Genomic DNA, 6,000 nt, shown 5'->3' with positions numbered 1-6,000 from the left:
GAAATTAATTGCAGATTGTCTTATATCATTGAACAGATTACCCATTTACACTCTAAGTAATCAAAAAATGAGAATATTCTTTATTCAATTTGGACATGATCAACATTTTTACTAGAACCGAGGAGTTGCTCTTATCCAGATTTTGAATTGTATATACAATATGTATAAATATTATCTCCTGAGAGATTACTCTCGAAAAATAAAATGACTCCTGGGAAGGAGTTTACTATTTTTAGAAAGCAGTCAGGGGACTTATTGGATCATGGTTGGTGTAATTACACTATTTTATACATTTTATCGTGTCATTCCCTTGGGTTGATTTCAAATGACGTCATTTGCAATGTTTCTCTCTTTATTATCAGGCAGCATATTATTCCTCTTTTTTCTCCCCCCTTCCTCCCTCCCTCCCTTTTCAAAAAAGAAGAAGGCGTGCAAAAGGGGGAAAGAGAAATGAGGGGGAGAAAGAGGGGGGGGGAAAGGGAATTGTTGAGTGAATTTCGCCTTCTTCTGACTCCATATAACTTATAAGAACAAAAAAAAAAAAAACTTCAATAAATTGCCGGAATTCCCTTTTTGGGCCACTCGGTGCTTTCACTATGGAGTAGTCATCCTCCTCCTCTTCTTTTTCGTAACAATAAATAATGATGGATCAGTGTAGTGTTTCTGTTTGAGATGTTAGTAAAGTGCTTGAAATGTCCACTCGCTTGATGGTATGCAGCTGAAGGCTATGAACTTCCCCTTCACTCGTCCTCTTCTTTTTCTTCCTCATTCATCTTGACAATGAGCAATGACGTCGTGATGATTATTCATCTTCTTTTTTGTTGGAGAAGAGAGCTTCTAGCTTCCTGAGTGTTTCTCCGAAAGTCACTAATCTATCTCAACTACTCACTATCTCCCACCTGGTACCGACATACGGTAAGAAATTCAGTTTTATTCCTCAACCGGTTCGACCGACTAGCTATGAAAGATCAATTCCTACCCTAATCTCACTCAATCTCTGATTTTCCTCCACACAGCTGACCAAGGTTGAGTGTTATATCCTGTTATTTGTATCAAAAGAAAAAAATAGGCATAGTATTTATAATTAATCTCACGTTCTCACGCCGCCACACATTGCATCTAATTTAGATCAAGGGGTATTGCTAACCTTCATCATTTGAAAAGTTATCAACACCGTAATGTAAATTGGTTTATTATACATATATATTAGGTTGGGGAAAAAGTAATTTCGTATTTCCTGTCCCTTTTTAAACGAAGTATATTTTGTTCCTTATTCCTCACATCGGATTATACGATAAGTCGTTATAAAGGTATGAGTGAATACTACAAATTCAGTCGGGAATTATCGTGCGTCGAGTCTCAAATGAAGAAATTCGCCATATTTTACGTCTTTACTAACTGAAAGGGACAAACGCGTCGAAAGCGACCAACAAATTTTTTTATGTATACTAGGCCGATTTTCTCTCTGTTCCTTTGCTCAAAAGTTGTTCAAGTACTTTTGTTTTCGAGTTACTACTCAATTCTCCCCTCTATTGTGAACAACTCGACCATTTGAAACTGGTGATGGAACAACACCACTGTTTATGACCAAAATATTTTAAATGTAAGCTGCAGCCCTTCCCCATCATAAAAGCCTCAAAACAAACAACAAGTGCAGTTAATTGTCGAACCTGAAATCAATAAATATATTTATATTTAGAAAAAGTACTGCGACCTGCCTCTAAATAGTCATTGAAATACTCATAATTGATCAGGATGATGTTATACATAGAAAAAGTTATAATATTTTTACTATAACAAGACAAATTAAAAATTAATCTGGTCAGCATCAGCCTCAATGACAGCCTCCCACCCCTAGCACAGAATGTTAACATAGTTGGCACTGTTGGTTAACGGAGGTCTTCAAGGCATCAATATTCGGGTGGCGAACTTTGCAGGCCTTCTTCTCAATTTGCCACCAAATGGAGTAATCAAGGGGATTCATATCTGGGATCTGAGGGGGCCAAAGGTTCTTGCATCTCAAGCTCATATTGCTAACCATCCTTTCTTCTACAATATTAGCAGTATGGAACTGCTTCATGGTCTTGGGAGTCTATGGGACAACGTTATCATTCAATATTATCAATTAGTCGACTGTGGGTAACTGGTATCCAACAGGAAAACAAATTGGAGGCATTTTTTCTCCAGTGGCCGGATGTCTTGTCTTGGTGACTACTGTCCTGATGTTGTTGTCAGCCTTACCAAAGCATATCACCCGATCAATTTTCTTGTTATAAACAGGATCAAGGGTGAAGGTCTTTTTATCAGAGAAAAAAATTACCCAGTTGACGTTGTGCTTGAGACAATTAAAGAGTTATTGAAATCATTGAAAACTGAGTTCTTCTTGACGTTGTTGGGACAGGAGTAGCCTCTCAATTCTTCTAAGCGTCCTTCCACAAGCCTTTCGGATGGCCTTGTCCACAGTAGACCGATGCACCTTCTTCTTAGTGTATTCTGACATCTTCATTGTTGGGTTGACCTTAAAGGCCTCTATGATGTCTTCACTTTTGGGAGTCTAACACTTTTGGGTTTGCCCTTAAGGTTGTCCCCCATCAGCCAAACGATTTCAGATCCGACAGACTGTGGCCTTGCTGACGTTTAAGGCATTCTTGACGGCCGCGTTGGTCCTCCTGTCGTGGATTAAATTGCCTATGATGGCTCCATTGCGACATGTACGTAATTTTTGTTTTCAACATGTTCTAGAATCTAAGTTATTCAAAAATAATGGGAACTTTGAGATTTAATCAACAACACCTATTCAAAACTGTATTTGTAGAAGGACTCCTTCCTTTCTCTACACCCGGTATCATAACTTTTTTCAAAACTTGAGAGCCGGGTTCATTGATGTCATTATTTATTATGCTATTCATGCCATGTAGTTGTACGATTTAAATACTGAGAATCCTGTAATATGCAAGGGGTTTAGTTCATGTACAAACTCTTCATTTTGATTCTGAACTCTTACATCGGATGTCCATATTATCAAGTCATACTCCTACAATTTTGATTCCAAAGTCCGATCAATTATTAGAATTTGAATTATTCTGACAGTAGTTCCTGTTAAGACACGCATAGATGGATAGAAATTGATTCAAGATGACCATAAAAACTCAAAGTAATAAATCTACATACATTTTTCATAATAATTTGTATCCTAGGAATATAAAAATACTGAAAGAGTAACTAAATTTTTTGGAAACTTTGAGAAAAGAATTAGAAACACAAAGTTGGTTGCATGAAAAATATCTTCTGAATAGATGTTATAATCGAACTATCTCTCTAACATAATTTTAGGGCGTCCGCAGGCATATATTTTAGGGCAGGCTCGGTTTTTTGATTTTTCGAGGAAAAAAAAAAATATCAAAAAATTAAAATTTCTGGAAAAAATTTCAAAAATTAAAATTTCTGGAAAAAATTTCAAAAATTCATAGGTATTGACAAAAATTAAATTTTGTGGATTTTTTTTTCTAATTTCACAGCTATTCACAAAAATTAATTTTTTGGAAAAAAAATTTCACAAAAAGAATAAATTTTTTGGAACAAAATTTCAAATTTTCATTTTTTTTTCTCTGCCGCATAATTTGCCTAAATGACCTTTTTTTTTTTTAATATATTTTTATCCAAAAATTAATTTTTTTGAAAAAAAAAGTTAACAATTCCATACTTATTCACAAAAAGAATAAATTTTTGGAACAAAATTTCAAATTTTCATTTTTTTTTCTCTGCTACTTGCCTAAATGATCTTTTTTTTTTTTTTTTTAAATATATATTTAAAATAAAAAATGTTTACCCATATTTTAATGTAAAATTTTGTCATCCTTACTAAAAAAAAAAAATCTTGTTAAAACAAAAATTCCCTATTTTTTATGGAGAGGCTGTAGCCACTGCGGACTCCTCGGTAATCAGTTTATTTCATTTAATATTCAGCTTTTAATCAATATTTGTTTTCATAACTTCTTCTTCGTTCATACTTTTTGTATATGTATATATTGTGTATTAGTTGCGATTGTGTACAAGTTGTAATTTGTACAATAAAATTGTAAATTTGCAACCAAAAAGTGAGATAAACAATTTTAAATAAAGGATTTACAGTACTTGAAATGAGGATAATTCAATAATGGAATATTTTACGGATGATCAAGTTAACTATGGTGTCATTTTTTACTATTTTGATAAAATTACTAAAACATAAGTATTCTGTGGCACATTTTAAAGTCCAAATGCCCAGGGTTATATAACTAATAAATAAATAATAACCATCTAATTTTAATAAATTGAAATGTAGTGAAAGTATCAACTAATGATTGGTAATTAGACTGACCTATGTAGTAGTTAAATAATGCATTGCAAGACGAAAAAAAGTCAACTTGTACAATTTGTTTATACAAATTGCAACTCGTATAGACATAGTAACCAGTACACAACATATACATAAAATCACTAAGGTACTTATACCAAGGTAATAAGTAATTACATAATTTCCTACAGTCTAGTGGTCAACACCAGTAAGACAGAAGTTGTAACTTCACTGGAAAAACCTTTGAAGAGATTTTTTCCCTTATTGAAGTTCTCCAGTAAATCAAGGTTAATAGAAGTTCCTCGGAAATTGGATGGCCAAATTTTTTTTCAAAGTAAAATAGTTCTTCTTTAACACAACTGTAATGCTATTGGGAGCGAAGTTTTCTTCTTGTGTCAAATCCACAATGAGTCAATAACGGAACAGTTTGGCTGTAGATGAATCAGTTCTATTTCAATAAAGTATTCCTTTTAAGATACTTAAGTTAAATTAAATCATTACATAACAATGGATATTATGATTTTTTTTTATTAAATTCATGATCTCTAGTATATGCAATTATGTTGCACTTTATCACAATGACCTATTCTTTAATGCCGGGAGTGACGAAGTAACACGATCTTTTGTTAGATTAAACTCCACACATTCTCCAATGAGTCTTTATCTAGTATCTTCTATTTGATGAAGAATGCTTATGATAAGCTATAGCCATCCTAACAAATGACAGTCAATACAAATAACTTATAAGTAATTACAATATATACGGATTGAATATATTGTTCTTGGATTGAATGATAGAATTGATGATGACAGGTCTGAAGAGTTAGCACAGAATAGCTAATAAGTAATATACCTTCAATTTAATTTTCCTAATGGATTTGAGGGAAATTTGACAATCTTTTTCGTTCTTCGCTGTAGTCCACAATCACAAAGTGATCCTCTTGAGAAATTGAGACTTAGCTTCATATGTTTCACTACGACGGGGAAGATCCTCAATGGTTTTGAATGTATTTTAATAAAATGAAGACCTTGTCAAATTGTATAATCAAGAATGTAGATTTTTTCTTTTTTTATATGATTGAAAATGTAAACAAAACACGCAATCCCTCATACACTATCATGTCACTATTAAAAGCGGAGTGGAAGTCAAACATCAGTCGTAAACAAGTTATGGTATAACCTTGTATTTCTATTAACCTTGCAGTAAATCAACTCTTCCTTGAGTCTAAATAACAAAACACGATGAAGCGATCGGCATCAACACTATCGAAGAGAGGATCCTAGAATGTATCTCTAATATAACATTGTGGTACGATAGGCACCATATTAGGTAGGGTAAAATATGGAATGCGGTCGAAATACCCCGAGTAGTCCACTTATTTAGGTATACTCCCTATTCACAGAAAATTAAAGACAAATTACAGATCATCCAGGAAAAAATTATATATGCCAGTGTGCTCCAATTTCATCGTGGGGCATAGGTCTAAAAGATATAGAAACCATCTGGAAATCTTTAAACTTTAGATGGTTGTTAGACTCAGAAGGATTTCTGGGTAAAATGCTTGAAAGACAATTTTAAAAGGAATACAGGGTCTCCATTCAACGAAAGAATTCTTATAAGTCCTGCAGAGCGGTTCAAGTCTTCGAGTGTGGTTAGTACTTGT

General features: G+C 33.5%; 1 protein-coding gene across 1 annotated transcript in view; it reads left to right on the top strand.

The window, feature by feature from the left end:
* Window positions 1-454: 454 nt before the first annotated feature.
* LOC121114820 (uncharacterized) overlaps window positions 455-6,000 on the top strand; it is a 50,898-nt gene continuing 45,352 nt past the window's right edge. Inside the window, exon 1 of the mRNA XM_040708909.2 lies at window positions 455-915. The gene's annotated coding sequence lies outside the window, so the exon portion shown is untranslated. The remainder of the gene's footprint in view (window positions 916-6,000) is intronic.

The sequence above is a fragment of the Lepeophtheirus salmonis genome, chromosome 1, assembly GCF_016086655.4.
Source record: "Lepeophtheirus salmonis chromosome 1, UVic_Lsal_1.4, whole genome shotgun sequence".
NCBI classification, from domain to species: Eukaryota; Metazoa; Arthropoda; class Copepoda; order Siphonostomatoida; family Caligidae; genus Lepeophtheirus; species Lepeophtheirus salmonis.
Note: the sequence above shows the minus strand (reverse complement) of the source record. Positions and strands in the feature narration are given on the sequence as shown.